General features: G+C 42.6%; 1 protein-coding gene across 1 annotated transcript in view; it reads right to left on the bottom strand.

Moving 5' to 3' along the window:
• Positions 1 to 21,705, bottom strand: part of SPRY1 (sprouty RTK signaling antagonist 1) — a 52,666-nt gene extending 30,961 nt beyond the window's left edge. Inside the window, exon 1 of the mRNA XM_058436730.1 lies at positions 21,620 to 21,705. The gene's annotated coding sequence lies outside the window, so the exon portion shown is untranslated. The remainder of the gene's footprint in view (positions 1 to 21,619) is intronic.
• Between the last annotated feature and the right edge of the window lie 3,128 nt (positions 21,706 to 24,833).

Raw genomic sequence — 24,833 nt, 5'->3', positions numbered from 1 at the left:
TTCCTTTCCTTTCCTTTCCTTTCCTTTCCTTTCCTTTCCTTTCCTTTTCCCTTCCCTTCCCTTCCCTTCCCTTCCCTTCTCTTTTCTTTCATCTTACTCTGTTGCCCAGGCTGGAGTGCAGTGGCACAATCTTGGCTCACTGCAACCTCTGCCTCCTGGGTTCAAGCAATTCTCCTGCCTCAGCCTCTCCAGTAACTGGGACTACAGGCGTCTGTCACTATGCCCTGCTAATTTTTTGTATTTTTAGTAGATACAGGGTTTCACCGTGTTAGCCAGGATGGTCTCGATCTCCTGACCTTGTGATCCGCCCACCTCGGCCTCCCAAAGTGCTGGGATTACAGGCATGAGCCACCACGCCCGGCTTTTTTCTTTAAACTTTTTTTTTTTTTTTTTGAGACGGAGTCTTTCTCTGTCTCCCAGGCTGGAGTGCAGTGGCACAATCTCGGCTCACTGCAAGCTCCGCCTCCCGGGTTCATGCCATTCTCCTGCCTCAGCCTCCCGAGTAGCTGGGACTACAGGCGCCCGCCAACACGCCTGGCTAATTTTTTGTATTTTTAGTAGAGACGGGGTTTCACCGTGTTAGCCAGGATGGTCTCGATCTCCTGACCTCGTGATCCGCCCACCTCGGCCTCCCAAAGTGCTGGGATTACAGGCTTGAGCCACAGCGCCCAGCCTCTTTAAACTTAAACAGAAAGCCTGCCTGCCTGTCTGCCTGCCTGCCTGCCTGCCTGCCTGCCTTCCTTCCTTCCTTCCTTCCTTCCTTCCTTCCTTCCTTCCTTCCTTCCTTCCCTCCCTCCCTCCTTTCTTTCTCTCTCCTTTCTTTCTTTTCTTTTTCTTTTTTTCTTTCTTTCTTCCTTTCTTTCTCTTTCTTTCTTTCTTTCTTTCTTTCTTTCTTTCTTTCTTTCTTTCTTTCGTTCTTTCTTCTTTCTTTTCTCTTTCTTTCTTTTTCTTCTTCTTTCTTTCCTTCTATTCTCTTTTCTTTTTCTTTTTCTTTCTTGAGACAGGGTCTCACTGTTGCCCAGGCGGGAGGGCAGTGGCATGAACATGGCTTACTGCAGCCTTGACCTCCTGGGCTCAAGCAGTCCCCCTGCCTTAGCTTCCTGAGTAGCTGAGATTACAGGCATGAGCCACTACACCTGGTCTTTTCTTAAATGTAGAGTGGGACTCTTGTGTAAGCAATAAAGTGACAGATGAAATAAACCTTTGCCCGTTGGAATGAAATAGTGTATTCTATCCATGGATAGCAAAAAGGAGATTTGTTAATGGTTTCTAATTCCTTTAGCTCATTTGATTAAAAACCAGTGGGTGATTTCATATTCTTATTTCCTAACCTTAATAAACTATCTTTCACAGATCTTCATTTTGCAGTCATTTTAATACATTATTTAGTAGTGTCACATTTACAAACACCTGTTATTTCCCTTTTGCTAGAAGTTAAACATTCATTTCACTTTTGCCAAAATTTAGAACAATAAAAATATATACTTAACTAAACTTAAACTAAATTACCTAAGGCTTCATGCACAGTTTTGTTTCCATTGCTCAATAATGTGAAAGCACCTCAATTTGTCTGGCAATTACTTACTTTAATTTTTAATTTAATTTAATTTAATTTAATTTAATTAATTTATTTACTTTGAGATGGAGTCTTGCTCTGTCACCCACGCTGGAGTGCAGTGGCATGATCTTGGCTCACTGCAACTTCCACCTCCCAGGTTCAAGCGATTCTCCTGCCTCAGCCTCCCAAGTAGCTGAGACTACAGGTGCACATCACCATGCCTGGCTTTTTAAAAATATTTTTGGTAGAAACAGGGTTTCACCATGTTGGCCAGTCTGGTCTCAAACTCCTGAGCTCAGGTGATCCACCTGCCTTGGCCTCCCAAATTGCTAGGATTATAGGCATAAACCACCACGCCCAACCTATTACCTCCTTTTAAATGTAGGTTTTAGTATTGGAGAAATGTGCTCATTTATCTAAATCTCCTCCAGGAAAATTACATGAAATCCACGCTTATGACAATACCCAGCATAAACTGTGTTCTCAGCAAATTTTAGCTGAGAGTCACTATTATTATTCCTAAGAAGATTTGTTAGTATTAAATTCATTTTCTCCAACATCCATAGGGCAGAGATAAGAATGTTTAAGATTCATAGACCCCACTCCCAGAGATTATGATGATGGTGGAGGCACAAGAATCTGCATTTCTATAAGCACATCCAGAATTTGGATGCAGGTAGTGCACAGTCAACTTCCTGAGACAGAGCAGCAACCCTCTTCCAGAGCTGGCGTCCACCTTCCTATGCCATGGGGCCTGGTGTGCTCAACTGGGCATTGTCTTAATCCATTTGTGTTGCTATAAAGGAATACCTAAGACTGGGTAATTTATAAAGAAAAGAAATTTGGCTCACAGTTCTATAGGCTGTTCAGGAAGAATGGTGCCAGCATCTGCTGCTGGTGAGGACTCAGGAAGCTTATGATCATGGTGGAGGGCAAAAGTGGAAGTCAGTGCATCACATGCCAAGAGAGAGAGTGAGAGAGGAGGAGGAGGTGCCAGGCTCTTAAAACTAGCTCTTGTTTGAACTAATAGAGTGAGAATTCACCCATCACCAAGGGGATAGCACTACCACATTCAAGGGCATCCATCCCTATGATCCAACACTGCCCACTAGGCCCCACCTCCAACCCTTGGGATCACATTTCAACATAAGATTTGGAGGGGAAAAACACCCAAACTATATCAGGCATCTTTAGTACAGGACTGTCTTATTCTTAAGTTTCTAGCTGCAAAGACTCAAAATACAGCTCATTTGACAGTGCCCAGACTCCACCCGTATTTAATTTGAGTCTCATCTTACTGATTGACTACTATAGACCCTGGTGCTGATCATCTGTTTTGTATACATATGTATTTGTATTAGTCTGCTAGGGCTGCCATAACAAAATTCCACAGAATGGGTGACTTAAACAACATAAATTTTTTTTTCTCACAGTTTTGGAGGCTGCAATGTCCAAGATCCAGGTTCTGGCAGGGTTCAGTTTGTGGCGAGGACTCTATTCCCAACCACCTACTTGGTGCGTCCTCACATGACCTTTCCTCTCTGTGTGTACATGGGCAGGGGAAGAGAGACAGAGAGAGAGCTCTTTTCTTCCTGTTATAAAGTCATTGATCCTACCAGATAATGGACCCTTCCCCATATGACTTTATTTAGCTTTAATTATCTCCTAAAGGCCCTGTCTCCAAATACAGTCATACTGGGGGTTAGGGCTTCAACATGTGATTGATTCTGGGGGGATACATTTCAGTCCATGGCAGTATTTATGAACAAACCATGGGGGTGTATATCAACTTATTAAAAAGTAGACGAATATGGATATGTAAAATAGATTTCACATAATGTTTACTAATATTCACAATTATTTTAAGATAATGTTTCATCTTCATATTCCATCGAGAGATCCATACCTTACAGTTAAACTTCTAGTTATAATTATTACTAAGAAATACTATATCTGGGCCATAGACTCTTATCATAGAAGAAATAAATTGCAAAATGGTATGCTATGAAGAAGATTGCCTTTTCTGGAAAAAATATTGTTAATCTGTGCTTCAATCTAGCATCACATAGCAAATTTCAAAACTTTATAGTTTTTTTAGAAATTACTTTTTACAATTTTTGACTAGGTAATATTTTTATGTGTCAAAATTAAAAAGTATTAAAATGTACAAAAATTCTTCATCTACCTAGTTCCTAATCCTCTCAAGAAGTAAAAAGCAACCACAGCTATTAGGTTCCTGAGTGATCTTTCAAAATTTTTAATGTTCAGACAAGAAGTTATTAATATATGCACTTTTCAATTTATCCCACCATTTTAATATAAATGGTAACATATTCTGCTTTTTTACCTTGTCTTTTTGACATAATATTATATCTTGGACATATTTTCATATCAGCAGATAAATATCTTCACTCCTGTTTACAGCTGCACAGTATACTGTATGTAGATCATAATTTATTTAACAGTCTCCTACTTATGGGCATTTAGGTTTTTTCTAATCTTTTTCTATAACAAGCAATGCTTCAATGAGTAAACTTCCTCATTGTTATATGAATGTATCTTCAGGATAAAATCCTTGAAGTGGATTGGCCAGGCTTATGTCGTCATTTTGCTATCTCTATTTCCAAATGCCCATCTTTAGGCATCGTACAATTTTTCACAGCCATCAGAACAGTTAAAGACAGTTTATTTCCCGAAAGCCTGACCTACACAGTGTGACATCAAGTGTTTGAATGTGTGTCAATCAGATAAGTAAAAAAATGGTACTTCTGTGTGGTTTTAATTTACATTTGTCTTGTAGTAGTACAAGAACATATTTTGAGATTATATTAATGATTATGCATATGTCCTTATCTGTAAACAAATTGTTCAGCTATCAATTTGTCTATTTTATTCCATTTATCGAAACTTCATTTTGAATGTATTTATATTTGCTGTTGTTTGCTGTTTTCCAATTTATTATTTTCTACTTTTATTTTTATATCCCTTCCTTTTGCATTTCTCAGTATCTCTTCTTGTTCTTAAGACAATTTATATTCACTCTTTTTTTGCTTAATGATATAAGCATTTAAGGATAGGATGTTTCTTTTTTTTTTTTTTTTTTTGAGACGGAGTCTCGCTCTGTTGCCCAGGCTGGGGTGCAGTGGCGCAATCTCGGCTCACTGCAAGCTCCGCCTCCCGGGTTCACGCCATTCTCCTGCCTCAGCCTCTCCGAGTAGCTGGGACTACAGGCGCCCGCCACCACGCCCGGCTAATTTTTTTGTATTTTTAGTAGAGACAGGGTTTCACCGTGGTCTCGATCTCCTGACCTCGTGATCCACCCACCTCGGCCTCCCAAAGTGCTGGGAGTACAAGCGTGAGCCACCGCACCCGGCCAGGATAGGATGTTTCACTTCAAAAATTGTTTTAGCAGCCGGGCACGGTTGCTCATGCCTGTAATCCCAGCACTTTGGGAGGCTGAGGCGGGTGGATCACAAGGTCAGGAGATCGAGACTATCCTGGCTAACACAGTGAAACCCCGTCTCTACTAAAAATACAAAGAAATTAGCCGGGTGTGGTGGTGGGCGCCTGTAGTCCCAGCTACTTGGGAGGATGAGGCAGGAGAATGGTGTGAACCCAGGAGGCGGAGCTTGCAGTGAGCTGAGATGGCACCACTGCACTCCAGCCTGGGTGACAGAACAAGACACCATCTCAAAAAAAAAAAAATTGTTTTAGCTGTATCACCTATGTTCTGATACGTAGTCTTTCTAATCTTTGTATTTTCTATATATTTTCTAATTTTCAGTTTGTATTTTCTCTTTGAGCCAAGAGGTGCACATTTTATTGCTTTCTGCTTTTAATTTCCATGTGGTAGAGGTTTTTATTGTTGTTAATAAATGAATTGTTTTCATCAAAATCAGACAATTTTATCCATATTCTTTTTTTTAATTATTATTTTGAGATGGAGTCTCGCTCTGTTGCCCAGGCTGCAGTGCAATGGCGTGATCTTGGCTCACTGCAACCTCTGCCTCCCAGGTTCAAGCGATTCTCCCGCCTCAGCCTCCCAAGTAGCTGGGACTACAGGCACATGCCACCACCCCTGGCTAATTTTTGTATTTTTAGTACAGACAGGGTTTCACCATATCGGCCAGGCTGGTCTCAAACTCCTGACCTCATAATCCACCCGCCTCGGCCTCCCAAAGTGCTGGGATGACAGGTGTGAGCCACCGCGCCCAGCCCAATATGTTCTCTATTCCTAGGAGGGAAAGCTTTATATATTACAGATCTATCTACTTATTCATTATATTATTTAGGTCTTCTGTACCTTTTCTCTTTGGAATTCTTGATCTCTTATGAACTGAAAGCCAACAAATCTGCTAGTAGCATACTTCCATCAACTATTTTGAATTTTTTATCATTTCTGCTTTATGAAAGTTGCGGCAATGTTATTTGGTATAGTGAAGCCATGACTCTGACGGCTTTATTTTGAATTGTACTCTGTAGTATTCCTCTTTGCCTCAAATAATGGTTTTGTCTTGAATTCCTTCCCCTCTGATGACTGCACCTGTGCTTACCTTGCATTTTCCTAACATGCCTTTCCTCATCCTTTATTTTCAGCATTTTAAAATCATTTCCTTTCAGATATATCTCTTGCATATAGCATGAAATGGAATTTTGCTTTGTGGTTGTATTTTTTGTTGTTGCATAACAACATGGAACTTAGAACCGTATATGTTTATTATCCGATGGCTTATGTAGGCCAGAAGTCAGCTGTGCCTAGGTGGGTACTGTGCTTAGCATCTTATGGGGCTGCCTTCAAGGTTGTTGGAGCTGGAGGCTTGATTGAGGAAGAACAGTCTCCAAGCTCACTTAGATTATTGGCAGAATTTGTATACTTGCGCTTATAGTACTGAGGGTTCCAGCTTTTTGTTGGCTGGAGCTGGAACCCACTCCCACTCCTAGAAGATAACAGTTCCTAGGGGTTGCCGAGTGCAGAGATCACATGGGCTTTCCTGACATGGCTGCTTAATTCATCAAACCAGTAAGAAATGTTTCTAGAGAGAGCTGGCTAGCAGGATGGAGTTTTACGTAACTTATGATTAAGAGAGTTACATCCCATTATCTTTGCCATATTCTACTGGTTAGAAGCAAATCATATTCCCCTTTCCCCCAAAGTGGCAGGCACTATACAAAGGCATGTATTCAGGAGGCAGAGGTCACAGAGGGCCACCTTAGAGTCCACCAACACAGTGATCAAATCAGAATCTCTTTTTCTTTCATTTGTAAGTTTAGCCTATTTTTGTTTGGGCATTGTTCTCAAATATTCCTTTGTGTTTTTTGTTTTCATTGTGTTTTTAGACGCATCTCTCTCTCTCTCTCTCTCTCTGTGTGTGTGTGTGTGTTTGTGTGTGTGTATGTGTGTGTGTGTGTGTTTTTTTTTAGAGACAGGGTATCGCTATGTTGCCCAGGCTGGCCTTGAAACCTGGCTCAAGTGATCCTGCCAACTCAGTTTATAGTGTTGTTGGAAGTCTTCCATTATGTGAATTCTTTGTTTTGTGTTTTTTTTTGCATGTTGTTCTTCTAGCATTTAGAAAGGTTCTTATTGTTGTTGTAGTCTTTTGATTTTTGTTATTGTTACCTCATTTACTAACCTTAGTCTTTTATTCTTTAGACAACATCTACTGGTGCCCTACTATAGGCAATGGTGAAACAAGTATATTTCCCCTTAGTTTTGCAGGCTAGTTGCTGCCTCTCAGCTGCTGCTACTCTAGAGATAGATAGGCTTCTTCTTGCACACGTGGCTTTTTGCCTATAACTATCTTTTCTGCTCTTCTGAACCAACCCAGATCCAAGGAGTCTCCTACTACAAACCCAGCTCATCATAATCACTGTACCTCCTATTGAAAACATTTGTATCAGTTTGCATAGGCTAGGTTACGTTGTGCTAACAAATGTCCCCCAAATCTTAGTGACTTATAAAAAGGTTTATTTCTCACTCATTTCACTGCCATTGAAGGTGACCTGAGGGTTGACTGTGCTGTACAATGCAGCATCTTTATTCAAATACCCCTCTCTGGGACACTGCTGGTCTTTGGCAGAGAAGAAAGAGAGGGGGTAGAATCATATGCTGGCTCTTTAAAGTTTCTGCTCAAAAGTGGTACCTGTCACTTCACTCACTTTTCACTAGACAAAGCAAGTTTCATGGTCATGCCTGAGGCGATTGGGGTGGGAAAGATCAATCTTTAGCAAGGGTATTTCTGTCCATGGAGGGGCAGAAGGGCCAGGATGACAGGTAAGAGACTAGTGGGGTGGATCAGTCAATATGTTGAGCAAATAATACAATCTATTACACAGGGGGAAAGCTTTCACCCCTCAGGATGTGCCTCTCACCTTCAGTAAGTGTATTTTTGCTGGCACTAACTTAGATCTTCCACCCTGGGCCCTCTTACCCAATAAAGTTTCTCTCTACATTTTCCCTTCTTCTTCCTACTAACAGCTGCATTTGGTGGCGTTTTATGTATTTTAGAGTCTGGAGAATATAACTGCCTCCTAGTTTCACCAAAAATGGAGCATGCTTTCTTTTTTTCCTTTTTTCTTTTTTTTTTTTTTTTCATTCTTTTTGTTGCCTTTGGATGATTTCCAAGAGGCAATGGGGGAATGCTGATGAGTGCAGCTACATTCACACAGAAATCTCCATCTCTTCTTGAGCTGCATTTCTTTGGCATGGCAGGTTATAGTGGAATATGAGAGCCCACAAACTCTAACTTGACCAGTGGATTAAATATATGAAAACATTTAAAAATAACTAATGAGTGCTAGGCTTAATACCTGGGTGACGAAATAATCTGTACAACAAACTCCCATGACACAAGTTTACCTACATAACAAACCTGCACATGTACCCCTGAAGTTAAATTTTTAAAAAAAGAAGAAAAAAAGAAAATTGTATAGTTTTATATTTGTAGAATAAAGTCAGGCCTTTCTTTTTAGGTGAGTAGGAACTGGTAACTTCGTTCCCTTACATTTTCTTGTTTGTACAGTTGAAATATTTGCGATAGATCAATACCACGATTGTTCTGTGATTATAGGAAGACTACAAAATATCCAGGAAAAATGATTACCAGCATAAAGTCAATTACTTATCCCTCTTTTTTCCATTTTTTGTCTGTCCTGCTAGTCCTCCCCTCCAGTTTTGGTGAGTAACTGATGCCACTGGGTTTGCATAGTTCACCTGGGCCATCCTAACACCTGTGTGCCTTTCATAACACCATCATCTCCACTCAGCCTTGACTGCCAATCGCTCTGGGCTATGAGTCAATCTTCTGGATGTTACCTCTCATGTTCACTCATTCATTCAATTAACAAATATTTACCCTATGCCTGATTTCTTCAGCAACTACCTTTCTCCCACTACAACCACATATAGACAGGCATTCAAATAAAAAAAATTGTAACATTGGATGGAAAGAAAAATGGCGTATTTTTATCTTCAGCTCATTTTCAAATAAAAGCTTTAGAGCCTAGTATAGACATAGATGGATTCAGATTTCTTTCTCAGTTGTAATCGCTTTGGAACTATAAACTCAAGCAATAAAAACAATCCTTAGGACATGAAAACACCCAATATTGTAATGAGTAAATAATAAATATGAATATTGTGCCACAGATCATGGCAAACAAGATGATTCTGTGCATCCGTCCTTCTTCCTGCTCCCACACCCCACCCTGAGGATGCTTTACTTTTGCCAAATCACTTCTCACTGAGTGAAGCTGCAGGTGCCAGACTTTTTAACATATTTCAAATATCCATCCTACTCTAAAATCTCAAATTTACTAATTTGAAAAAATTATCTGTCTCAGGCAGGATTTTTGTTACGTAGGGACTGCAGAATTAATTGGTTGGCAAGCAAAATACTTTTTATAATAATTAGACAATTCTTCTGGGGTAGATGAGGCAGGTATGATGACAAGAAACTAGAGATATCTAGTACTAACAATAAAACAAAGTGTTGCGGCCGGGCGCGGTGGCTCACACCTACAATCCCAGCAATTTGGGAGGCTGAGGCAGGCAGATCACCTGAGGTCAGGAGTTTGAGACATGCCCAACCAACATGGAGAAACCCCATCTCCACTAAAAATACAAAATTAGCTGGGCATGGTGGCATATACCTGTAATCATACTGAGGGAGGCTGAGGCAGGAGAATCACTTGAACCCGGGAGGCGGAGGTTGCAGTGAGCTGAGATCACACCATTGCACTCCAGACTGGGCAACAAGAGCAAAACTCTGTCTCAAAACAACAACAACAAAAACAAATAAACAAACAAAAACAAAGTGTTGCATGGGGAAAATGTCATGAGGACATCTTAGGCCGCAGGGACTAGGCAGACAGGTGGCGAACACAGGTGAAGGGTCCCAGGTATAAGAAATACACAGCCCTCTAAGTCTACTTTCACTTCTTCTCTTTTTTCAGAGATATGGGTACTGAGATGGTTTTCTATTCTAACAAAAACAACATGAGCATTCTGATAAGTGACAGTTCTGCAGCCTCAAGGTAAGTTACCTAATCTGGAGTGATGGGGCCTGTGGTGAATATGAATATGCCTTAGTCTGCCGTCTAAAGGAGGCAGCTGCCACCAGCTCCTGCTGAACACCATCTTGTGGGAATATGGGCCCAGCGTGGGCAGGAAAAAAATGAAAATTAAGGTTACTACTAAGAATATTGCACAAAAAAGCTTCTGTGGGCCCAGGCCCCTTTACAAGGATGGGTCAATTTATTGGCTCTGGCCCTTGGTGAGCAACCTGTGAAATTATCTTCCTAAAGATCACAGTAAGTACCTGGCTCTAATTCCCCACTTGCAAGCATAATGTTTACAATGAGGCAAAGGGTGGTTTTATTTGAAAGAGAAGAAAACTCGCCATCTTGGATTTTGGGGTATCAGACAATGGCAGTCAAAAGTTGCTCTGTGCTCCAAGTGCCCCTCGTGGGCCAGGGGATACTCTCTGTTTAAACAGGAGCTTCCCTAAACTTTCAGTCCTGGGCTAGAGGAACTGCTCCATCAGAATGGATTGGGTGGTCTCCCAGGGACGAGGGGTGTCCATCATGCTCTGCCCCAGTCTCCTGCCAGCTTTCTCTGCAGCCTCCGGGTTTACTTACTTCTTAGCACCTTTTGCTCCATTCTCTCTGCTTTCAGATGTCTTTCTTGGTTTTGGCATTTTACAGGAAGTCTTGGGGGCTCCTCCTGAACAATGCCACTGGGGGAATTATATGCAAAGGTTGATCCTATTTCTTTCCCTGAGGTTTACCGAAGACTGTTTTCTTTACATGATGCTGATAAAATAGGCCATCCTTTTGAATCTATCCTCTCTGCTATTTGCAGCCCTCTCCTTTCATGTCTTCTGGTTTCCACCACCCTGGGGAATTACATTCTTTAGCATTTCGGAGCAAAAAAAGCTGTCCTTTTGTTAGATTCTGCCTGTCACTAACCCCACACTCAGAATGCATACAAATCCATCCCAGCCCTGCTGTCCTTCTACTATGGCCTCCAATGGCCTATATGCAAAGCACGCCCTTTATTTTTCCAGAAACTCTCAGAGTACCCTAGTTCTCCTCCAAGTTAATTTCGCGTTATGTTACAAAGTGGGCAATGCCAAGTTATCAGAGACTTTGTGGCCCACAGCTCTATGGAAGCTGTACCTTATATAAACGAATTACCTGCCTGTTCCAAACTAGCTCTCTACAGCCTCAGGAAACATGGAATTTACATGTTATGTTAGTCAGAGATCTCCAGAGAAACAGTACCATAGGATATTTACGTATTTATGTATTTATTTATTATGAGAGATTGGCTCCCATGATCATGGAGGCTAAGAAGTCCCATGATCTGCGATCTGTCTGCAAGATGGAGGCCCAGAAAAGCCAGTGATGTAGTTCCAGTTCAAGGGCAGAAGAAGACAGATGTCCCAGCTCAAAGAGAGAGTGAATTTGCTCTTCCCCAAAGCCTTTTGTTCCATTCAGGGCTTCTTTTCTAAGTCTATTGATTCAAATGCTAATGTCTTCTGGAAATACCCTTCGAAAAATACCCAGAAGTAATGTTTTACCAGCTATCTGGGCATCTCTTAGTCCAATCAAGTTAACACATAAAATTGACCACTGCCTGCATAATACCCATTTATTTAACTAGATTAAAAACTCCACTGAGGAAAGGATGATAACATACACAGATTTTTTTATACTAGATCATTTAGCAGAATGCATGCATGATTCACAGCACTCAGTAGATTTTAGTTATACTGCTTATTATAAAAGCAAGGGTTATGATTCTGATCATTCAAAACAGGACATGGTTGCAAAAAGTTAATGGAGTCTTTCCTAAATGAACACTTTGATTAACTAAAACCTAACAGAGTGAAATTGATATAGGTTGCAGGATGCCTAAATGTTCTTATTTCTGTGTTCTGACTGATTCTGATTGTGGCTGTTTGGAGCTATACAAATTAGTAATTTGTAAAAAACAAAACCTTCAAATTTGTCTTCTGGATATCCTTCATTTGTCCTTTCTGGATAATTCTTTTTTGGATTCATACAATTTCCTTATTTTGTACAGGATGATTAAGATAACATGTGTTTGGCATTTGTTTACCATGAGTCATGTACCATGATCTTCCTGTCCAATTCAGTTTATTTTTTTTAAGTAGAAAGTGTTCAGACAGCTGGAAGTTTTAAGTTCTATTTTTTTCTTTCAGTCCAAGGAAACTCACACATTGAGGCAGTTTTTTAAAGCTTCTGCAAATGATGCCACAGTAAGGAAAAAGCTGATAGCTCATGCTACTTGGCCAGTGACCAGATTTGGGCTGCTCTGGGAAATTAAATATCTACATGAAGAATGGTCAACTTCATGGCAAAGATGTCTTGTGGGGTCACCTTGTTGTAAGAACTGTTGCTACCATGTCCCTTTATCAAGCCCAGGAGGTAGTGTGTGAACTCTGGATGTCTTAACAGTCAAACTAGCAGCCTACTCCACACTGTCCTGGAGGCTGTTCTTTTTTTTTTTTTAATTTTTTTTTTTGAGACAGAGTTTCACTCTTGTTGCCCAGGCTAGAGTACAGTGGCACGATCTCGGCTCACCACAACCTCCACCTCCTGGGTTCAAGCAATTCTGCCTCAGCCTCCTGAGTAGCTAGGATTATAGGCACGTCCACCACACCTGGCTAATTTTTTGTATTTTTAGTAGAGATGGGGTTTCTCCATGTTGGTCAGGCTGGTCTCGAATTCCTGACCTCAGGTGATCCGCCCGCCTTGGCCTCCCAAAATGCTGGGATTACAGGCGTGAGCCACTGCGCCCAGCCTCTGGAGGCTATTCTTAAAGAGTGGCCAGCCCTGACAGAGGTAGGTAAGGAAGTAGCTCTAAAGTCTCAATAGAAAAATAAGAATTCAGGAAGCCCCAAACCATTACAGAAATTCAAAAGGCATTGATGCATTAGAGACTCACCCCCAAAAGCCAAGTGTCTGAGAAACTGAGCATAGACACAGACAGATATAAATCATGGCCACCACTGGTGGTATTTAGAAAGGGGAAATGCTGGCAAGTGTGTGGTCAACAATGTTACCCAAATGGATGGCTCACCTGCCACTGACTAGGGAAAACAAGGAGAGTCATAACACTCATGTTTAGCCAGGCACAGTGGCTCTTGCCTGTATTCCCAGCTACTTGAGAGGATGAGGGGAGAGGACTACTTGAGCCTAGGAGTTCAAGTCCAGCCTGGGCAACATAGTGAGACTCCATTTCTTAAAAAAATCATGAAAATAAAAACACTCATATTTATATATTGAGGGTTTTTTTATCCTATGAGTTCAAGTATTCACCAATATGGTTTCAGTCATCTTCACAATATTAAAGCTAACATCCCCTTTAGTCAACTTAAGCCATCTCTCATAGCTTGTTCTTTTTTTTTTTTGAGACAGAGTCTCGCTGTCGCCCAGGCTGGAGTGCAATGGCACGATCTCGGCTCACTGCAGGCTCCGCCTCCCGGAGTTCACGCCATTCTTATGCCTCAGCCTCCCGAGTAGCTGGGACTACAGGTGCCCGCCACCTCGCCTGGCTAATTTTTTGTATTTTTAGTAGAGACGGGGTTTCACTGTGTTAGCCAGGATGGTCTCGATCTCCTGACCTCGTGATCCGCCCGCCTCGGCCTCCCAAAGTGCTGGGATTACAGGCGTGAGCCACCGCGCCCGGCCGCTTGTTCTTAATAGAATTTCATTTTCATAATGTCAGAGCTGCAGGCCTTCCACGTTTTAGCCACCTAAGGGAGGAAGGAAACTGACACTATGGGAGCATCTTACAATTCAGGCCCCCATACTAGGTACGGTTACTGTTCTGGCAGCTTAGGAGGCCCCCTAGATTTATGCAACCATGGTTTTCTGCTCATGACCAAGAGGGCCCAGCAGCAGCTGCATTCTTGGAGATTGTAGATGAAACATTTTGTTTGTGGTAGGAAGGAGGCTTGTTGCTGCCGTCTGGCAGGATCATGCTGTTGCAGTGTTCCACCTGCTTAGCAGGCTGGTCCGGCTGCAGCAGCTATTTGCAATTCCTCATGTCACTCATGACCTGCCACTACCTCAATTCACACTGCATGGACCTCCCCTTTCCTGCTCTGGGACTTCTGGTTGCCACTGAGCTGTGAGATTCTGTGATATCTCTTGGTGCCCGTGCTCTTGCAAGAGCTCATCTTGCCAGCTCATCATGCTGCAGACTGCAGAGAGGCAGGTAGGGAATGCTGATGACTTTTTGTGACTCACATTGTGGAGCCTCCTGGGTCAGCTTCTAGAAAGATTAGGTCATGAGCCCTGAAGTGTAGACAGCAGACACCCTGTGGGCAAACTTTAACCAATGAGAGTGGTAAATAATGTGTCCTCCCTTCCACCACCCGGACAAACCGCACTGAGAGTAGGAGAGCTGCAGATGGTTGGGAAGCAGAACTGTGAGAACAAGTAGGCTTGGTTGTACCTGAGAGCGAGCTGTGGCTCTCCTGATGATGCACTCTGGCGTGTCTGTCCTCTTCCTTCCCAACCTCTCTGCCCTTTAACCCCCACACATGATTTCCTGGATTGCACTCCCCCATAAAAATGTGAGTACATAAGCCTTTGCCTTAAGCTCTGCTTCCAGTTACATACATTATCTCAAAAAAAAATCCTCAAACAGTTCTAGGAAATAAGTGGTTATTATCTTCACTTATGTGGTTGATAAAAATGGAAGTAAGGTGGTAGATAACTTGGCCAAGCTATTAAAAAGCTGAATCAGAATTCACCCAGATCTGACATGACTACAGAGTTTAGAAAGCTGCAACAAGCCCCTACCAAACCCAGAGCTGATGCTTGCTTTCTTTGAGTCCAAATTCTTCCACCTGGAAAATGGAACCATAAGAAGTATACTCTGTACTCTACTTAAAAGTAGCCTTTTGCATCTATTTTTTCCCTCCATCACTACTGACATTGCTATTATCTTATGTTTCTCATATAGATTATGCTGGGCCACATAATCAAGTATCAGATGCACTGTTTCATGCAATCATTATGAAAATATGGGGAAAATATACTGTATTGAATTACCTACAGCTTAGAATATGAAATAAGTCTATATTCAACCAAACGCATGTATTGGCCTGAAAATTAAAAAATATAAAGTACAAGACAAAGACTTTCCATGTTACATGTGACAGAAACCTAACTCAAACCAACTTAAGCAAAAAGGAGAACTTTTTGGAAGGGTAGCTTATGGAATGAAAGGACAAGCTAGAGGAACCTGAAAGGTTAAGTCTTGGGAAAGGCCTCGAACTTTCCTTGGATGGGTCAAATACTCATTCTTGGCCATTCTCTGTGGCCAGGGTAATGGGGTTCTGTAATTGACCCAAGCTGGGCCTTGTGTTCACCTCTGTGGTCTGGGGGAAATGTTAGGTGGGATGAGGTGACAGGTATATTTCTAGAACAAGTGGGGAAGGAAGTTTGTTGGACATCCACACACAAACACAACAATCCTACAACACAGAGAAACCAAACGAAACACATGAAACAATTAAGGCCTGATTAAGAGCTAAATAGATCAAAATGTATAGGCATTTGCAGGGAAAAAAAAGGTAGTGTGAGGGAGAACTTTACAGACCAAATGAAATTTCACTTATTTATTCAAATATTTATTGAATGTTGTTCAATATCGAATATGTTAAATATTGAATATTGTTCAATAATATTTATTGAATATTATTCTAGGCCCTGAAACTATAGCAGTGAACAAAATAGTAAAAACCAAAAAAAAACCAAAAAAAAACAAAAGAAGTCCCTGCTATCGTGGAGCTTCCATTCTATGGGGAGAGACAGACAATAAACAGGATGAATAAATGAAGTACAGCATGGGGTGCAGTGGCTCATGCCTGTAATCACTATGCTTTTGGGGCCAAGGAGGATTTCTTGAGGCCAGGAGTACAAGACAAGCCTGGGCAGCAAAGTAAGATCCCATCTCTACAAAAAAGTGTTAAAAAGTAGCTAAGCATGATGGTGAACACCTGTAGTCCCAGCTACTCGGGAGGCTGAGGTAGGAGGATTGCTTGAGCCCAGGAGTTTGAGGCTGCAGTGGGCTACGATTGCATTACTGCACCCCAGCCTGGGAGACAGAGTGAGAACTCGTCTCTTAAAGAAATAAATAAATGTCCTGTAATCCTAGCACTTTGGGAGGCTGAGGTGGGCGGATCACCTGAGGTCGGGAGTTCGAGACCAACCTGACCAACATGGAGAAACCCTGTCTCTAGTAAAAAACAAAATTAGCCGGGCGTGGTGGCGCATGCCTGTAATCCCATCTACTCGGGAGCCTGAGGCAGGAGAATCATTTGAACCCGGGAGTGGAGGTTGTGGTGAGCCGAGATAGCACCATTGCACTCCAGCCTGGGCAATAAGAGCAAAACTCTGTCTCAAAAAAATAAAAAAATAAAAATAAATAATTGAATAAGTGAAGTACAGTATATCATATAGATAACGAGAAGTGATGAGGAGAAGAAAATGAAATTTAAGACAGTCTTTGGAGTTCTTTTTTAAGTAATGAGAAAGGAAGAAGGAAAAGCAGGAGAGGAGAGGAGAGTCTAACCTAATGTTTTTAAAAAGCAAGGACCGGCGGGAAGTATTTCATAGTAAGGGACAGGAGAGATGCAGGCCTCGGCGCTGGGAGGAGTGGGGAATAGGCTGGGGCTGGGTTTCAGGAGGATTTGAAAAGTAGACAGAGGAGTTTGGATTTGATTTGGGAAGGAACACATAGGCTTTAGAGATGCCCAAACAAGGGAGGGGCCGGTTGAAAGTGAGGTTGTAGGAAGATCATCCTAACAGCAGCAGGCAGAATGGGTTGGAGGGGATGCTAAGGGCCACGAAGAGGCGGGAGGTGGGGGAGCCAGCTGGGGCGAGGGCGGCGGGACTAGAGAAAGCGGGACCGAGCCTGACCACAGAAGGACTGGCAACGTTTGGTGGTTATGAGAGATAAAGGAGGGACATGCCAGAAAGAGCTGGAACCAGCCACAGTGTGCTGCCTCTAACCCTAATAAGCTTTGTGTCATGCAACCTCTTGAGAACTCCAGTGCATTTCAACCATAAAGTAAACAGATGCGTAGGTTCTAAGATACATTTAAAAAGAATAATTTATCTGGCAGAGGCCAGGTGTGGTGGCCCACGCCTGTAATCCAACACTTTGGGAGGCTGAGGCAGTAAGGTCAGGAGTTCGAGACCAGTCTGGCTAACGTGGTAAAACCTGTCTCTACTAAAAATACAAAAATTAGCTGGGGATGGTGGCAGGCATCTATAATCCCAGCTACTCTGGAGGCTGAGGCAGGAGAATCGCTTGAACCTGGGAGGTGGAGGTTACAGTGAGCCAAGATTGCACCTCTGGACTCCAGCCTGGGAGACAGAGTGAGACCCCATCTCAAAATAATAATAATAATGATAGTAATAATTATTATTATTTATCTGGCAGGAATAGGAGAGTTGAGCAAGGTAACCAGTTTAGAAGATAGACAATGAGTTCACAAAATCATTATTCCTGAGCCTTGTTTTTTAAATGAGTTTATAATTTTGTAAGTGTATTTGTCACAGTATCCACTGGAATAGAATTAATCTACACTTTTAAAGATATTGAAGACATAATCTTTTTGAGTAGGGGATTGTCTTCAAAGTTTACATTTGTTAATTTTTAGAATGTTTTTCATCTTTATTATCTATTGCTGCATAAGATATTACCATGATATTAGTAACTTGAAACAACACACAGTTTCTCACAGACTCACATAGCTGGGTGTCAGAGTCACCAGGACTGGGGGCTCATCGGAAGATGAGGCAATCAGGGAAGGATCCACCTTCAGGATCATGTGATTGTTGGTAAGGCTCAATTTCTTGTGAGCTGTTGGCTGCCCTCAATTACTTGCCATGTGGTCCCCCCTCACATGGCTACTTGCTTCATCAAAGCCAAAAAGACAGTCTACTGGGAAGGCAAAAGGCACAGCCTTACATAGTCTAATTACAGAAGTGATATCCCAGTTCCTTTTCTGTATTCTATTCACAGAAGCAAGCCAGTTGGGCAGCCCATCCTTAAGGGAAGGGGACTAGATGAAGGTGTGAACACCTGCAGGTGGGGGTGGTTGGGGGCCACGTCAGGGGTTGCCTGGCAAGCCTTACTTGGAAACTGTCCCACTGTGCTCCTTGTTCTCACCTATCTGCCACAGGCTCGTCTTGGGGCTTGTTATGTCTATGCCAAGGGTGCCCTCCGTCTTGATTAACCTATCTTTAGTTACCCAGGTTATGTAGGTAAGTGTGTCTTATCAAAACTGGTGGATTACCCTGGCACAGTGGCTCACACCTGTTATTCCAGCACTTTGGGAGGCTGAGGAGGGAGGATCGCTTGAGCCCAGGAGGTCGATGCTGCAGTGTGCTATAATGGCATCACTACCTTCCAGCCTGGGTGACAGCAGAGTGAGACCCTGTCTCAAAAAGCAAAAATAAACAACAACAAACAAAAATACCTAATAGGTTTGAGATTATATTATTGAAGGTGAATATAACGCATAGGTTAGTGCTTGGGGCAGGCCAGCGTCAGGGACTCAAAGTCAAGCATGTGTCCAAGAAGAGTAAAAGGGAATAATAGAAGGGGCCATGGAACCTTTCACTGGACTCAGGGCATAGATTTCAAATCATATGTCAGTGTAAATTCTAAATTATGACTCAAAAAGAAAAAAAGAATGAATTGAGTTGCAAGAACTCAGCTGGACCATTAGTACACACAAATATTTTTAAAATACAAATATTTCTTTAAGAAAAAACACAAGCATATCTGGACAGTCCTTACAAGTCTACAAAATATTTTTACATATATTATCTCATATTAATTCTGACAACATCTTGTGAGTTTTATTGGGTATTATTTCTATGCCCATTTCAGAGATAAGGAAACTGGGTAATGTGGTGGCTAACAGCATGCCCAAAGACATGGAAGTAGCAAATAGCCAAGACTGACCTGGAGCCATAGATGAGTTCTACAGTATCACACTTCTTTACTAATAAGACACGACAAACATACTTTTCTTTTTTTTTCTTGGGGTCATAGCAGATCATTTAGGAAATAAGGAGTGCAAGGGAAGATGGGAACAAGAAGGCTGATGCACAAAGCCCTACCTTGGTAATCTTAGTAGCATCAATACCTCCCTTCCACCCTAGAGAGCCAGGCCCCATGCCACAGGCGGTCCTGCACTTTGGAGTGGCTTCCTGGAAATTTTCTGTCTCCTCGTGGTTCCTAAGACCTGCCAGAGTCTGCAGTGCCATTCAGAAATGGAAACCGAAACTCGGATCAGGAGGCATATGAGCCCCTTTCTTCCCTTTGGGCATTCTCTGATCCTCCACTTTGCTCTTGGGGTGGGCCAGATGGTATGAGGAGTTTGGGGACTCACATGTATGGCATCAAACTGGAGCCCTGTGGTGGGCAGGGTATTCTATTATGAAGTCATCCCTGACTGATGAAGCAGAATGGTATTGACACACTGATTTGGAGCGACTCTCACTCATGTCAGACGCAGGAAGAGTTCAGGACTCTGAGCTACTGAGTATGCTTGGAGTTGGGCCATATGTGCGGACCTGAGCATTGGCTCTTGCTCATCCCTATTTCCACTGTGGAACTGCCTTTGACCCTAAAGGCAATGGAGATGGCAGCAGGCATCCTTAACCCTATGCACTGCTGGTACCTAGGGCAATCCCCACACCCTCCCACATGTTGGGCAGTCCTCCAGGGGTGACAGCGCCTATCTCATTCAAGAGCTTTCATTGCCCTTGCAAAGTAAAGCCAACAGGTCTTGCTGATAGATGTTTTCTTTTGTCTCCAATTGATGTAACATTGTGCTCTTCTGGGTTGGTATTAAGCTGTGCGAGAAGAGGGACAGACATTACCTTGAGAATGGGACCTTACTCTCTGCTCATGGCACTTGACTATCCTCCCTGCTGGTGGGCATGGGTAGAAGGCAGGGGTGTAGTCAGAGTTGAAAGAGATCTCATTTTATAAATGCAGTGATTATGGTCTTAGAGTTCAAGAAAATCAGGGTTGGAAGATGCATCGTTCTATGTGACTGCTGTAAAATTCCTAACGGTAAATGTAACATGACCAGAAAACAAGTCATCATTTACAACTTCCCACATTTGTGGATACCATCAACAAGGCACAGTAACTTGGAGGGTGTCATTGTAAGCCGGTATGCACAGATGTCATGGTGGATGACGCAGCATCACAAGTAATAATCTCACTGGAATTAAATAAATGACATTGGAAACAAGCAAGAAGAGTTCTATTGTTTCATGATTCAGTCTGGCAGAGTCCTGGCATATTGTGAAAAATAGCAGCATTACTACCTTTTCTTGTGGGGGAAATGCGAAATTTGCCAGAAATGGGACTCTTGACCATAAAGAACAGGAAGAGATATTTCCTGGACCCGAAGAGGAAGAGACAGTGCCCAGACACTAGTAAGAATTGCCAGGTGTACTGGCTAGGAAACAAACCAGCCCTTCAGTACTTCTCTAACCATTCTTATAAATCTTTATGATTAATCACTCTATCTCATATGGCACCATGAATTTTGCAGTACATTTAAAAAAGTCAAATTATCTATATAGACAGGGACCTGGCAAAAAATGTATACCCAACTCCTGCATGTCCTAGGGGTGGCTCTGACCCCCACCCAGATTTCAGCATCTGACTCCGTAATGTGACCAACACATGCTCCTCAACTTCCCGATCTCTGTTTTAAAAACATGGTTAAAGTAGAGCCCTTCTAGATCATTATGGAAAAACAATCAGAACTTCGGTTTAGAATCAGAAAAGTCAATGAAAACTCTTCCATAGAGGTGTTAGTGGTCACCTTTGGGGAACGGGGCAGTTGTAGTACCTGGGCAAGGCTGTGAGAGCTTCTGGTCATGTTCACTTCCTGACCGGGAAGTGGTTACGTGGGTATATTCTCTTTGCGGTAACTTTTCAAGTTGTATACTTAGGATCTGTGCACTTCTCTAAGTGCATGTTAGACTTCAATAAAAAGTTTACTACATAAAAATTGAAAAAATCGCCCATAGACATAATTAGATTCTGGAGCAAAGTTATTTACCAATACAAAGTCCAGTGGTCTGGAGGACCTGGGCTTACCTACGGACTAATGTGGTGGATTTCAGGATAAGATAAGCTCTTCCCTTTAGCTCCCCCATAACAAGTCACCTTGCAATTGGACTCAGCTCTGTCTCTGGGCATTTCCCCACCCTGCTTTATAAAATAGAAATTCTTGTAGAGGTTGTGTCCAGACAAGCACAATGGAGACTGACACACAGGGCTTGGAGAACTTCCCAGAGGTGGTTTAAGAGTGATTATATAACATGTTAAGTCTGTGTTCCTTTTTGAGGCATAACTGAACATTTGCCAAAATAACTAATTGCCAGCCCTTTCCCACTGACCCAAATAAAAACATGGTAAATAAATTACAGTTCTGAAGCATACTCTAAAAAACAAACAAACAAAAAACTCCCACAAACCTGGTACTCCGAGGACATCCCAGCTTTCTGTGTGGGACGCCACACGCTCACTGAAGGGCATGATACTGAATTATGTCTTTTTAAGTCATACCACCTGTTGTGGGAGCTGCGGGAAGAAAAGAAATGAATGTAGTGAAATAAAAGAAACCAAAACAGCAACAAAAGAACGACTTCCTTTTTCCCCACCGATTTTGGCCAGAGGAAGAAAACAAGTAATTGCAACAAGCTGAGGTGTTTCGGGGAAGCCATGAAAGTAGGCACGTGTCCATGTGCCCAAAGGCCTAATGAGAAGCAGGCAGTAGACCTACAAGAAATTTAGTCCCCTCTTCCTTTCCTTCCCTTCCCACTTCCCTTATTTCTGTTTTTATTTTTATTTTTTTTAACTCTGGATTTATAGGGAAGCTCAGGGTTGGCATGGGGCAGACGCATGGGTTCTGCCAGGTGCTGTTTCTCAGGGAACACGGGAGGCTGTTGTCTGTGGGGACGGGTGGGGCTGGAGCAGGCTCTGTGATAGTCAGAGGCTCTCCCCAACCCCGGCCAGCGACCTCCCTTGGGTACCTTGAAATCAGCCACTGCGGGAGTATTTACACCGCGGAGATGGCAGCACGACACCGACCTGCTTTGCTGGTGGGAGTGAAGAGAGCCGCTCACTAAACATTAACTAGCACCCCACGGAGCTGGAGTCCAGGCAAAATCCAAAGCGACTGGAAGGGCAGTTTGTTAACTCATTCAGCTGCCTCCTCGCCCCACAGCTAACGAATTCTTGGGCGTCAGCCTGGACAGAAAGGGGAGGAGACAATCCTGCTGTGATGATACTTTAAGGATGATACAGGAAAATGAAAGGATACACACCATGTCATAGGAAGAATACTTGGAAGACCTGGGCTCATTTTACTGAGGCATCCGGCCACAAATGCCTATGGAGCATTCAGGCTTTCCAGAAATATTCATGGAATACTTTCTGTGTATAAAGTGGGCATTCAATGGTGAGTAAGGTGGCACAGGGTCTACCTCCTGAGTTTATATTCAGGGGAGGAGAATGTTAAAAACAATAAGCAGATATATACTTTTTTTGTGTTTTTTTTTGTTTATTTGTTTATTTATTTATTTTTGAGATGGAGTTTAGCTCTTGTTGCCAGGCTGGAGTGCATGGCGCAATTTCAGTTCACTGCAACCTCCACCTCCCGGGTTCAAGCGATTCTCCTGCCTCAGCCTCTCGCGTACCTGGGACTACAGGCATGTAGCACTACACCCGGCTAATTTTTTGTGTTTTTAGTAGAGAGAGGTTTCGCCATGTTGGGCAGGCTGGTCTCGAACTCCTAACCTCAGGTGATCCGCCCACCTCGACCTCCCAAAGTGCTGGGATTACAGGAGTGAGCCACCGCGCCTGGCCAGCATATATACTTTTAAAACAAGAGCTTAAAAATTTGGGGATGGAAATAAGAGAATGAGATAGAAAAGGCCGGAAGAGATAGGAAATGCTGTAGGAACACTTAAGGATTGTGGCCAAAAAGGCTGTGATATGAAGTCAGGGCGTCAGTTCACTTGTGGGAGGAACTTTTTGTGTGTAACTCCCCAGACCTGCCACTTGCTGCCATGTGCCTACCATGATGGGTTGTGTGGATGAACTTAGGTAGCACATGGCATTGGAGACACCCAGCCACACAGATCTAGGAGCTGCCATTCACGTCACCATCGCTGCAAATGCAGTGTGCACCCTGTGCAGGACACCTTGTGGCCCAGGATGACACAGTGGATGCTAGATAAACATTAGCTGCAATCAGTGACACTGTATGAAACTCCCCATCATGGTGGAAACTTGTACTGAGAAAAGATGGCCACTTCTCAGGGTCATTGTAGCAGACAGCAAAGGTAGAGGCTTGAATGTGATGTCCTTGAAGTGGCCATCCCATGATAATTTATAATTCTTTTATTTTATCACCGTTATTACCCCTTCTACCATATTCCCTATTTCTAACTCATTCTCCCTCCTTTCTTTCCTGTTGAAACCTTTCTGCCCTTGAGCAAAGCAAAGGCAAATTCTCACGTGTTTTCCCACTTAGTTCTATGTCAACCAAGACCTGTTTGTTTCTGCCAGTAAGTTACTTCCTAGGGCCTGTGAGATAACATGGACTTTGAGTGTGGCTTTTTTGACAGAGCAATAGCACCACCTGCTACCACCTACTAGAAATGTCGTCTTGTAGAACAAAGAAATATGCACGCCCTGCTCTTCTGCAATCAGGCTCTGACAGAAGCTTTCAGGTGTGGTGCTTACAAGATCAGACTCAATCACTCACTCACTTCTCCCTCCTCAGTCACTACACTCCCAGTGAGTATTTCTTGAGCTCCCACTGGGTCCTAAGGCTGCTCTAGGTACTAAGGACACAGTAGCACCATCGTGACCAAGACATGGAGCTGAAATTTTCTAGATGGAGAAGACAGAGACTAAACAATAAAATGGCAAAATGATTTCAGGTAAGGACCAATGTTTCAACAAAGAAAATAAGATGAAAAGTTATGGGTCCACTGCTTTAGATAGGATGGGTATACAAGTTCAAGTCTGAAGAAACAGCTAGGTCTAGTGCTAGGAGAGAAACAGAATAAGACTGTGATAGTAAAGGTACCAGAGAAATGGGATGAAGCAAATGGGGGAAGCAGTTTCAATTCCATGGTGCAAATAAAATCGGTGCACACTCAGAGATGTTTTGAGAACTATTTGGTAAGCTCAGTAAATGGGCATGGTATAGAGCATCCTTGACATAAGTAACTCCATCTTAGAAAAAAAAAAACCAGTATCTTATACTTCATATGACACTTTTTGCCAACAGGGACAAGATATTTTGCTTAACAAATAATGACTGCATCCAATCAGATAAGGACACAAACAAGCACATTCTTCCACTATCAGTCTGCACCAGAGGACTCTGTGGCCATAAAAAGAGTAAGGCTTCAGCAGCTCAACACAACTGACGCAGTCCTGCTACCAGTTGCGATAAGCACCTGGCATCTGCCTACAAAGGCTCTGCCCACATCAAAGACTCTTTCTTGCAAGACTGAGGGACTGCCCAGGCCAAGCCAGGAGATTCTTTTTGTCTTCGTTGTTCTCCCTGCAATGGTTCATTAACTCTTTTTTCTCTCCCTTTTCTCTTGATGTGAAATGTTACTTTGTGAGCTGTGCAATGTTTAACATGTATATATTGACCACGTATTCTAT

This window comes from Hylobates moloch, unplaced genomic scaffold (assembly GCF_009828535.3).
Source record: "Hylobates moloch isolate HMO894 unplaced genomic scaffold, HMol_V3 SCAFFOLD_3, whole genome shotgun sequence".
Taxonomy (NCBI): domain Eukaryota; kingdom Metazoa; phylum Chordata; class Mammalia; order Primates; family Hylobatidae; genus Hylobates; species Hylobates moloch.
This window is presented reverse-complemented; position numbering and strand designations above follow the sequence as displayed.